A 13,211-nucleotide genomic window follows, 5' to 3' on the forward strand; every position below is an offset into this window, starting at 1 on the left:
ATTTCACTGTATTTTTGTCATATTGGATGTAGCATTGAGCATTTCTGTCTTTTTGTTCTTTTATTTTCTCTAAACATGCCTGAGGACTAAGGTGACAGTTCCCCCGCAATATTTCAGGGAGTGAGAAACATTAAGTGCCAGTGTATAATAAGATAAAAAGGAATTTGAAACATTAAAGAGCACTTATTATTTTAATGTACATATTACTCAAATACAGTATCTGTATATTGTGTTTTTCTGTTTATATAATATTGTGGGTGTGAATACTGATCTAGCTATAAAAAGATTACATATTTTATGTGTAAGACTGCTGCTAATCATTTATTTAATATTTGTTTCTATGCACAAATATAATAAATACATTGTAAAAAATAATTCTCTCAAAATTATTTTTCTGATTTCTTCTATTCTGGGCTTTTTGCTCCTAAGGTCTTTTGGAATTTAGAGACATTTAAAAAATAAATAATAATAAAATAAAAAAAATATTTCAGTTCCACAAAAAAACAGAAGCAATGAAATAAGGGGGCATTTTCTCCTGGCATGAGACAAACATACAGATGTAGCCAGACTTAACTTACCTGGATCCACAAAGAAAAGATCACTTTGTGCCTTGGCACTGTGGAAAGTAAGAGATGTAGGAAGTTGCAGAGGGATGTGTGAGGGGAGTAATCAGACAGGTGCTCAAACTAGAACAATCATCAGAGAGCTCTGATGTCCCAAAATAAAATAAACAGCTACAAATATCAAATATGTATTCTTCACTTCCTTATAAAAGATCATGTACAAAACCCATAAATACACACCACTGGGGGACAAAGCTAAGGTAGTACAAGTATTAGCCCTTGTTGCTCTGAAAAAGCCAACAATGGATAAACATGGGTTGGGCTTATATGTACACTACCTTACCTTTCTCTCCCAGTGGTGCATATTGTACAAGCCCCTGAAAAAGCCAAGGATGGAGAAATGCATTGGGATTATTTTTGCACTACTTTGTTCCCCATTGGTGTGTATTTACTATTTTGTTTAGATAGCTAAATAAGAGCTAAATCTGGTTTTACTCCCATCCAGATTCTGAAATAGGGCTTATGCAGTATCTGGATGGATGCAACTAACTAAGCATGATTTATGGCTTTATTTTCCTGTCATATAGTTTGGTAATAAATTATATTTCATAAACCTATAGTATGATATTTGCATGTAGGTTTTTGTTAATGAAGAGGTAGATCAGGGGTGTACAGTAATAGTATAATCCTCTCAGGACAGTGCATTACCTGGCTATTAATGTCCCAAATGGACCTTCAGCTCCCTCACCCAAAACATTCATGCTTGACCTGGAGGAATTATTACCTGATTATACTACACTAGTCTGCAGCAGTAAACAGGTACAATGAGTCCCTGAATCAAGATTTCACTTTTAAACTCAGGTCTCACAAATCAAACCCAATGTCTTTAGCACTGGCTATTGCAAGTATTGTGTCCCTTAGTACTTGTGTGGCTCACATGTTATCATCTACTGCAGAACTATACATACAGGATTGTATCCCTGAGGATCTATGTTCTCTTCTAGTGATAGTGATATTCAAAAGTATATGAATGAAATGCACATTTGTAAGTATCCAAACTTCTTAAAGGGCAATGTTATGATTATATATCAGTTCTGAACTAGAAAATAATTAATAGAAAACACTAAATTCACAGTAGAGAATAAAAAACTATCGAAAAACTCGTGAACATGGCTTGGTCACGTAAATCATGATTTATAGAAAAATAATATGTCAGCAAGAAAAAGACTTCGAAAACATACAGATGCAGCCAGACCTATTGTTGAGTATTCGGTCAGGAAACCACAGTTTAAAAGTGCTTGACCACTGCCTGCTCGCAGATTCCCGAGACTAATTGCCTGTCAGCATTAACACAACAGTGGTCCCTGCTTCTTAATGGGATTACGACTGTTTTAATCCTACTGGGTCGGTCTGGAAGAGCTGCGCAGTGAGGCCCCAGGGGCCATCTGTGTGTGGGCACGCAAAGCGCTGTGACGTGTACACTGGCAGGGAAGACAAGAATTGTGTCTTCCCGCGACGCGGTCACTTGCTCGGCGGGCGGCCAATGGAAGGGCAGATATGCCTCACCATGGCTGTGTCCCCCCATCTAAAATTAATGCGGCTCAGCTCCGGAGACCCCATACTTCAATAATATGTTACAAAAATAATAATAGAAGTAGCTTCATTACCTTAGTGGCTGACCGCTAAGGTTATGAAGGGGTTAAACTGAAGTAACTGGTTGGGGGTAGAGGGAGCCGGTGAATGGGGTAATTGCCCCAGCTTGGGTGGTTAGGCATACCGGAAGGGCTGTGAGAGGGGTAAAACCCTTAATTACTACTGCTAAGGTAATGAAGGGGTTAACCGCTCTCGCTACCCGCCCGAGAGGCCTTACCACCCACCCCAGGGAGGAACTACCCCCTTCATCTACCCCCCCCCCCACCAGCAACACAGGAATGGGCAAATGCCCTAGTAGCAGAATATGGTTGTGGGATGGGGTTAACCCCTTGATTACCATAGCGATTATAACTGCTATGGTAATTAAGGGGTTAACCAATCCCACTGCCCACTCGTGAGGCCTGACCACCCTCCCCGGGGCAACTACCCCCCATCCCCCACCACCTCTACCCCCATCACTACACATACAAATGGGCATAAGCACTAGTAGCCAAATATCACTAATAACATTTTCCCCATTTGTGTTGAAATTAAAATACATAATAAAATACAATTGGCAATGCAAAACATTATAAACACAGTATGCAATAAACCAATTCATTGTCACTGTGGCAACCTATGCCCTTGATGGGGGCACTGATAACCACAAGGGCAATGATTGGGCAACCTAAAGAAATAACATTTAAATAATAAAATACATTACAATTCAATAAACACAAACATTAGCCAAAAAATGCATTGATTGTGATTGTGGTTAGCTATACCCTCAAACGGACACAGATAAACACATTGCCAATCAATGGGCAACCTAAAAAAAATACACAATTAATTAAAATACAATGCAAGTGTTTCTTACCTTTGCCAGGATGAAGGCTCATCCTCCTCATCCAACTGGGGCACCAACAACTCTTGACCAACGAAGCAATGATCCTTAGCAGCATGATACGCAGAAGTCCACAATCTTCCATTGCTTGAAGAGGAGTCCGTGGTTAGTAGATCTTCTTTCTTTTCTTCTTATCTTCATCCTTGTCTTCTTTCTTTTCTTGAACAGGTCCAGAATGAGGTGTTGCCATGCCATCTCCTTCCTGTCAAGTTAGGCCTTATATAATGCCTGTGATGTCACATTTGATTGACAAATAGTAAATCCACTAATCAGATTGGTGGATGTACCATGTGTCCAAGCATCAGGTTTGGCAGAGAATGACTTCTCTACCAAACTTGATGGAATAACATGGTACATCCACCAATCTGATTGGTGGATGTTCCATGTGATGCCTTTCCTTTTTTGGAGGGATGTGGTATCACCTTAAAGGGAGGGTGGCCACTGAATTGTGTTGTTTCTGTCCCCTCCCTCTGTGGAATGGGAGCTATTCCACCTTGCCCCATCAGGGGGTAATGGGGTAAAGGATGGGCTCTTGGGGCCTCAAGCCCCTTGGGTCTGATCCAGGGAAGAGGGAGAGGTTGGAGTATGATGTACTGCTTCAATAAAGACTGGTTGTACCATCATCTGCCTACGCGTGGTTATGGAGGAGGAGTGCTTGTGGGGAGAACTTCTGTCCCTGGCAGGAGCCCTATGAGCTGGAGGCGCTGCACTAAGATACTCCCTAATAACATCTGTGGAGCACTCAGACTGCTGTTTGCCTACAGGTATGCACCATCACACCGGTAACATGAGGCACTTACCTAGGAAGAACAGATCTCTCTTAGTGGGTGGGGGGGGGAGAGGTAGATAAGGGTGTTACATACATAAACTGTACAAGTATACTACTGTATAAAGTAGGCATCTATCAAAAATAACTGTGACTTTGTGCCTGTGCCCCTGTTCATCAATGTATGGCAGGTCACCAGCTGCTGCTCCTGCAGGGCCACTAACAAGACCTGCATTTAGTGTTGTAAATGGAATGGAAGGGCAATTTAGCAGACTCAGTCATTTACACTAACAATATACCTATGTATCTAAAGCTTTAATGACAAGTTAGCATTAGTCATTGTAGTTCAGCATATTATGATTAAGTATGTTGTACAATTTGAAAATGTACGTGAGCAAACTGTTTGTATTATATTAACACTATTGAACTAATTTATTAGAACAAATATTACGTACATCAATTTAGCTAATAAGGAAAAAAAGCACAGTAATGCCCCTTATCACCATAAACGACATTTACCCCTCTCTCATGCACACATAAAAGAGAGGGGTCGGGTAGGGAGGTAATTGTTATGGAGAGGTCGAAGGGGTCAAACCCTCAAATACCATTGGCACCCATCCTCTGCTACATACACAGTTGTCTCCTATGATCAAAAACATACATATATACTGTATGACAAACATCATGAGGAAGGAGACAATACATACTTGATGTGCTTTAAGTAGCCATCTAATTAAGCTGCACAACTTTAAATGAAGCCAGCTTGGATTTAAATGAGCATTCCAAGCAATATCCGATGTGTGTGTTTTTACAAGAAATCAGTTCTGTAGTATTACATAATACTTACAACCTTTTTTATGTTAACATTCAACTCTTAATGCCATTTTTAATGAGTTTTTTTATACACTGAGCATCCTTTGATTTGTAGAGCAGGCTTTAGCACACCTCCCAAGCAGTGCAAGATATTTGTAACACTTTCCTGTTTGTAATCATTTGTTGCCAATATTCCCAGCAGTTTGAGCTGCAAACTGTAACAATAGATAGTGTTACCTTAGTAATATAAGGAGCTGCTAAGGAGCTGCTAAGTTACTGTACACTGACTGAAGGATTGATACTGAAATGTATAAATACCCTGAGAAGCCGTATTTTGCTGATCGATGACGAGAGAAAGAATCGATTGTCAGCTTAGGTAATTAGTGTGATGGTAGGGGTAGCCAGCCTCCCATAATAAAGGTGAAGCCTGGCTGGCTGCCCCAATACCGTGTCTAATGGCCGCCTCTGCGAGACTCATTTTGGTCAGTATATGTAATGTTTTGTGTAACCCCTTTCCCAAAAGCGCTAATCACTGTGTGATGTCGGGAAGGGGGAAATCAGTATGGTTTGGGGACTGGGGATTGTACAATAAAGAAAAACACTTTTATTCCCATGTTAGTGTGTAGCATGTTCCCCATATAGTTAGTCAGCAAGCCAGTACTGTAATTTGTGTTTTAGCATTTCTCTGTATTCAGACCCAATAATTCACTTAGCTGGGCTGTCTACAGAGAAATGCCGGATCGTGACAAGAGGCTGGGAGCGGCAGAGTACCAAGACAAATGGTGAGCGGGGAAGGGCTGATTACCATGTCCAGGTACGGGCTCTCAGCGGGGTAGAGCCTTTGTTCCCCGCAGATACTGAGGAGCCTACCCAACGGGAGTTATTGGGCTGGCCAAGGGAACAGTTTGCCGGGTCTGAGCCCCGGAGGCATGATTCCCATTGGCAAGTTCGAATTTGCCGCTTGCCAGCAGCTCCATCATCGAGGGGTGGTCCTGAGTACTTAAGCCGGCCCCCTCCTCTGATTGGCGCAGCCGGGCGAGCCTCATCCTCCGATTGGCTGCACCATCACGATCCACGCTCTGATTGGCCGGCGGCTCCTGCTCCATGTTAAGTATAGCCATCGAGGGCTATTTAAGGAGGCGGCCGAACAGAGAACCAGCACATTTCTGGAGTCGATCAGAGACACGTCTGGCAGGATTTTCAAAAGTGCTATGTGGGAAATAGCACTGCTCATGACAGAGAAGCGCCGGAGAAACCAGAGCATCTTTGGAGCTGATCGGAGACACGGCTGGTGGGAGATTCAAAAGTGCTTTGTGTGAAATAGCACTGAGAAAGCACTGAGAAGCGGGAGAAGAAGATGCTCAGGGCAAGCTGACTGAAGCCGACTGAAATGTTGGAGAAAGAACATGATGACTTATGTAGCGGTCATGTAAAATGCCTACAGTCATCTCTCCTGTTGGCAGTAAGGCCTGGTAAGTGTGGGCATGCCAGCAGTAATTATGGAGGTTTCCCCTCACACCCTGGTGGGGTGCCCTGTGTATGGCTGGGACTGGTCACATGCTCTGACTCCATGGTTAGTGATGTCAGAGGTGTGTCAGCCTCAGAAGCTTACATAAGGCACAGCACTGTGTCTAAAAGTTAGTTGCTAGAAGGTTCTGCTGAGAGGAGGAAGAGTTCAGCTCTTGTCAGAGCTGAGGCAGGAGTTCAAGTTCTATCAGAGTGTCAGTTATGTTATAGTAACTCCATGGGAGGCTGTGTCCAGGGACCTGGCACAGGACAGTGATTCCTGCGGGAATAAGTGAATCCCTGATCTAGGTGATATACCTATCTAAAGGGAGCACGGACGAGATGATTGGCTGAATATACCCATTGTGGAGGGCAGCTATGCCCACCGTGACAATAAAGATGGAGCTGATCAGAGAAACCCCTGTGTGTGAGAGTCCAATGATTACACAGGAGGTTGCACCACCGAGGAGTTCCTCGTCAGGATCATCCCCATGCGGACGCAGGGACCCTGGTGAGGTGGAGGCGCTGCACTGGAACTAGGTGAGACTCAGCACACTACCTCAGCTGCCTGTCTGACGGGTCCTCCCCACACACTATCATGCGGGAGACTCAGGAGTCCTGTAGCCAACAGGTGCACCATCAGGCATATCTACACTGTAATGGGGTCCGGTTAGACCACAGGGGCCAATGTGAGATTGGGTGGGTCAGGCCGGGCCAGAAATACCGTTACACTTATAAAGTGCAGCTTTATTGCATAAAAGTAGCTACAATATTTGACTAGAGCTCTTTTATTACTAACTGCATGTTAAGCAAATCTGAATTCCCATGTTTTATTTGTTGGCACGCCATTGTGCATGTATTAAGCCTATCTCGCCACCCTTCAGGTGATGTTAAAAAAAAGTGAGTATTTCAGCTGTGATTTGCTGGAGCCGGAGCTATTTGAATAGCAGTTGTTGGCACAAAATGCAAGTTTCAACCTGTTTTGACCTACCAATTGGATTATCAGAGCAAGAGTGACAACGCATGTAAAAAAGCCCTTTACAGGCGATTGGACATGCGATAACAGCATACAGAAAAGCAAAACATCCAAATCCACGAGTAAAATGCACTTAAGATACATAAAGTTACTTTCCAAAGCTACTACAATAAGCCCGTAGACTATTAAACTCTTTATTTAAGGTTATTTTCTTTAGATAGTTGCATGGGACTGCTTTAATGGTTCAGCATTAACTCCAGGTATATCAGGTCTGCTGCTGTGCATACTAATTTACTTTGTCTTCAGTCAGAACCAACAGGCTCATTATTATAATCAACCGCAGTGCCGTCACAGCACCACTGCTCCAACCATCACCAGTGCCACCAAAGCCAGTGTCAGGAAGGCATTTGAGGATATACATCAGAGGTCCTTTCTCTTGCCTGCTCCTTTAGTCTAAGCCTAAGGCATGTTGGATGCCTTAAGGCCGCAGGAGCATCACTGTTTAAAACTTCTTAGCATTTAATGAAGAAGTGGAGATGTAGGAGCAGCATCTCTGTGATTAGGTGGTACTCTGGAGGTACAATTTGATGCTGTGACCACCACATTCACAAGTACCTTCAGTTCCAACAGTGTTAGGGAGGAGGCATTTGATGAGATGGAGCTCTACCCTTCAGCTGCTTCCTTAAGTCTAATGAATCAGCAATACAATATTGAGAATCCTCGGGTTGTAGGTATTGCTTTGCTGTTTTCTTTGCATTTGATGGTAATGTAGAAATGCAGCAGCAGTTTCCCTGAGATGAAATATTAGTGATGGTAAAGCGTGAGGTGGATCTCACTCACAGAATTTCTGCTCACTCTGCTGTGGCTGGCTAACCTCCCTCAGTACAAGTGCACTTCTGTATGGACAACCTGGTGTATCCTAATGTTGCATGCGTCACCCTCAATATTACTACATTTATTCCATGTACAAGCAAGGGACAAGAAGAGATGCTGCTGCTACTGAAACTGAGATGAGGATCATTTGGGCAATGAAACCTCCATTTGAGACTTTTTTTGCTTGTGATTCTGGCAAAAAGGTTGGAAACAAATAATACATAAATGTATATCTGACTCAACTGCATCTGAAAAGGAAAAAGATCGCATTATGGAGTTACCCTTCTGCTGTTGTTCAGTGCTGTTTATACTGGCACATACTACAGGACTCTTTCTTCCTACAGTACTCTTCTATTTCCAATATCTCCTTTGCTGCCAAGACAACCAGTGCTGCTATGAACATCCTTGCTTTCATTCTAGAGAGAGCGCAACCACATCAATTAATTTTTTTAATGCTGTCCAATATTTGTACAATCAACTAGATAATATATTATGTTAAAGTTACTGATCTAACGGTCATCAAATGGCATTGCACTGTAACTGCACCAGGCATTGGCTTCAGCAAGCAACCATGTCAGAAGCCTGTACAAGTTTTCTAAAGAAATTCTGTTGAGAAAACTCCCTCCCTTTCTCTCTCGCCCTCAGGGGTGGACTGGCATGGGGATAGCGGGCAATTGCCCCTTGGGCCCGTCATATAAAAAAAAAATTGGACCTATAGGCAGTAGAGAGGAGAAGCTGTGTGCGACTCTGGCCAGCAGGGAGCACTGCAGAGCCCAGCAGATCCTCTTCTTCCAGGCTTCCTCCTCTGTGCAGTGTGTTGCTGGTAATGGTAAGTGTGTTGTGTATGATGGATGGTGAGTTGTGTGTATATATACTGTATAAATAGTGTGTATATACTGTATATATAGTGTGTGGGTATATATATATATATATATATATATATATATATATATATATATATGTGTGTGTGTATGTGTGTGTGTGTGTGTGTATATACACACACACACATATATACACACATACATACATACATATATACATACAGTACAGGATATATACACATATATATATATACACACACACACACACACACATATATATGCAAATATAACTGTATGCTCATCTGCATGTCTTAGGCAGGTCTGCAACCCCACCTTTCCCCATTATCACCCAGCATACAGCACTTCCACTGCAGCAAGGGATTCTGGGAAATGTATATATATACTGTATAAATAGTGTGCATATACTGTGTGTATATATATATACACACACAGTATAGACATATATATATACACACAGCACTGCTCACTCCACGGAAACAGCCCTCACTAAAATAACTGACGACCTCCATGCTGCCAAAGACAGAGGTCATTACACTCTGCTCATATTACTCGACCTCTCTGCAGCATTTGACACCGTAGACCACCCTGTTCTCCTTCACATTCTCCATACTCTTGGTATTCAGAACAAAGCTCTATCCTGGATCTCAACCTACCTCTCCCATCGTACTTTCAGTGTCTCTTCTGCTAACACCTCCTCCTCCTCTATTGATCTCTCTGTGGGGGTACCCCAGGGCTCTGTCCTGGGACCTCTTCATTTTTCTCTGTACACACTCTCTCTAGGTGACCTAATAACATCTTTTGGGTTTAATTATCACCTCTATGCTGACGACACACAAATATACTTTTCAACACCCGACCTTACACCTGCTGTACAAACCAAAGTTTCTGAATGTCTCTCTGCTATATCATCCTGGATGGCCCTCCGCCGCCTTAAACTCAACATGACTAAAACAGAGCTCCTCATAATTCCTCCCAAACCTGGCCCTACTACCTCCTTCCACATTACTGTTGGAACTACAGTTCAACCAGTAGCCCAAGCACGCTGCCTAGGGGTCACACTTGACTCCTCTCTCACATTCGCCCCTCACATTCAAAACATTTCTAAAACCTGCCGCTTTTTCCTCCGCAATATAACAAAGATACGCCCTTTCCTCTGTTGCTCGACTGCTAAAACTCTGACTCAGGCCCTCATTCTCTCCCGTCTTGATTAATGTAACCTCCTGCTGCCGGCCTTCCTGCCTCACCTGTCTCCCCTACAATCTATCCTAAACGCTGCTGCCAGAGTCACGCTACTCTTTCCTAGATCTGTCTCAGCATCTCCCCTCATGAAATCCCGCGCCTGGCTTCCGATCAAATCCCACATCTCACACTCCATTCTTCTCCTCACTTTTAAAGCTTTACACTCTTCTGCCCCTCCTTACATCTCAGCCCTAATTTCTCGTTATGCACCATCCAGACTCTTGCGTTCTTCTCAAGGATGTCTTCTTTCTACCCCCTTTGTATCTAAAGCCCTCTCTCGCCTTAAACCTTTTTCACTGACTGCCCCGCACCTCTGGAATGCCCTTCCCCTCAGTACCCGACTAGCACCCTCTCTATCCACCTTTAAGACCCAACTTAAGACACACTTGCTTAAAGAAGCATATGAATAGCACTGTGGATATTCTGAACACATGATACATAAATCTTGGCCCCCTGCAGACGCACTTACCAGAACTCCCTCCTACTGTCTCTGTACGTTCACCCTACCTACCAATTAGACTGTAAGCTCCTCGGGGCAGGGACTCCTCTTTCTTAATGTTACTTTTTATGTCTAAAGCACTTATTCCCATGATCTGTTATTTATATTATCTGTTATTTATTTGATTACCATGTGTATTACTACTGTGAAGCGTTATGTACATTAATGGCGCTATATAAATAAAGATCATACAATACAATATATATATAGTGATATATTGAAGCAAAAGGTGTTTGAGGGGAGGTACATAAGACCCAGCACCTTCCAGGGTGTGTTCCCTTCACTCTCACCTGAGCCCTAATTAATGAGCGTCAAGGTTAAAAGGCAGCAAAGACAGCTTCCTGGGCTGCTGCTGTGCCGATCTGAAGGCACACACACAGACAGCCCTGTGAGATACTGCAAAGGGAAGCTGCAGGTGCAGTGTCTAAAGTGGGCAGTGAAAGTGGAAAAGGGAGGCATTTCTAACCTCGCTCCAGTACAAGCAAACAGAAAATGCTGCTATCTTATTGCGGGGTTTGCAGGAGATGTCAAAATCCAATAATGAGAGCTTACAACAGATGACAAAGTCACAAACGGAAAGTACTGCGGCGTTAGTACAGCAGATGGCGCTGTCCCTACATCAGACGCTAAAAGAAGAGCAACACGAGGCGCAACTTCGCCTACACCAGGAGCTCCGAGTCTTGGGGGAGAAAATTACCGCCCAGACTAGTGTGGCCCCACAGGTCGCTCACCAGGTAAAATTGCACCTTATTCAGAAAATGACGATGGACGATGACGTTGAGGCGTACCTGTCAATTTTCGAGCGCACCGCAGTACGCGAAGGGTGGCCAGTTGAGCAGTGGGCTGGAATAATTGCTCCTTTCCTGGTGGGGGACTCGCAGAAGGCCTATTATGACTTGGAGCCAGAGCAAGCGAAAAACTATGAAACCCTGAAGGCTGAGATTATGGCACGGCTAGGTGTCACTGTCACAGTTTGGGCCCAGCGGTTCCACTCCTGGCGTTACAATGCAGAAAACGCTCCACGCTCCCAACTCTATGATCTCATCCACTCTGAGCGGAAATGGCTCCAGCCTGACGAATGTACAGCCGCCGCCGTCGTCAAAACCTGCGGGGTCTTCCTCGCACCGTCCAGAAGTGGGTCAGCCAGAATGACCCCCAAAGCGCAGAGCAGTTGGTCGCTTTAGTGGAACGCCACTTTGCTGCTGAGGAGATGGCCCGGAATACAAGTCCCGACGAGTTTCCCGGTCGCAGGTCCCCGCACATCAGGAGGTCCGGTAAGACTGTTCCTCGGCCTAATGGCCCACAGGGACTCATAGACTCCCATAATGGAGGTGGAAATCCCACGGCCCATAGAAGGGACTCTAGCCCCACTCCTTCCAATAGACTGGAGAAAAAACCCCGACCCAGTTTTGGGAAGTACACTGAGTGCTACAAATGTCATGAACATGTGGCAGCAGTTTGCCCTATGAACCTTGACCGAATGCAATGTGACATTTCTGTGGGGTATTTTTCGGGTGGGGTACCTGCTGTTAAGCAGACTGTGATAGAGAAAGGTCATTTAGAGAGGAATAAGGTGTGTGAAGTCAAAATAGATGGGATACCTGTAAGTGCAATGCTTGACACTGGTAGTACAGTTACATTTGTCGCTGCACGTCTAATCCAGTCGGGGTTTCTACCAGGGGTCTCCTTACAGGTAACCTGTATCCATGGGGATGATTGCACTTACCCGGCTGCACGAGTGTACATAGAAAACCCCATCGGCCCAGTACATCATCAGGTCACGGGTAGTGCCGAATCTGATGTATGAGGTCCTAGTGGGTCAGGATTCCTGTGGTTTTGGGAACTGTGGGAAAGGAAGTCTGATTGTGTTCAGGATGTGCCCTTGAGGTCTGAGGTTCCCGATCCAGTAGACCCTGGTTCTCTGTTAGAGGTTATGGAAGGTGAAGGACCTGAGGTTGAGGACACCCCAGAACTAGATTTTCAGGATTTACAGGTTGCTCCCGTAAAGTTTGCCACTGCCCAACTAGATGATTTGATGCTAGTAAACGCCAAAGCCACAGTAGTGATCATGAGCATAAATGGGGTACCAGTTAACCCTGAGGTTACGCCATCACCACCCTACTTTGTCTACAACAATGACTTAGTGTATTGGGTAGAAAGAGAAGACCCAGATAGGTTAGAGCAGCTACAGGTGCCAAAGCCCTTTAGAAGTCCGGTAATGGACCTGGCCCATAGCGATATCCTGGGAGGACACCTAGGGGTAAAGAAAACCACTGATAGAATAAAGGCACAATTTTACTGGCCGGGTCTACACAAAGATGTAAAACGTTATTGTGAGACATGTCCAGAGTGTCAAATGACCTCACCAGTAAAATCGTTCCGTAGTCCGTTAATACCCTTGCCCATTATTGAAGTTCCTTTTGAACGTATCGGAATGGATCTGGTAGTCCCATTACCAAAGTCAGCACGGGGCCATCAACACATTCTAGTCATCGTAGACTATGCCACAAAATATCCGGAAGCGGTTCCCCTCCAGAATACATCCGCTAAAAGCATAGCCAAAGAATGAATGTTGTTGTTTACTCGGGTCGGGATCCC

At 44.2% G+C, this 13,211-nt stretch overlaps 1 long non-coding RNA gene across 1 annotated transcript in view; it reads right to left on the reverse strand.

Annotated features, from left to right (window-relative positions):
- The window catches only part of LOC142478356 (uncharacterized), a 52,203-nt gene that overhangs the window by 6,172 nt on the left and 32,820 nt on the right, over positions 1–13,211 (reverse strand). The gene's annotated exons all lie outside the window — the stretch shown is intronic.

Source organism: Ascaphus truei, chromosome 2 (assembly GCF_040206685.1).
Source record: "Ascaphus truei isolate aAscTru1 chromosome 2, aAscTru1.hap1, whole genome shotgun sequence".
Taxonomy (NCBI): Eukaryota; Metazoa; Chordata; class Amphibia; order Anura; family Ascaphidae; genus Ascaphus; species Ascaphus truei.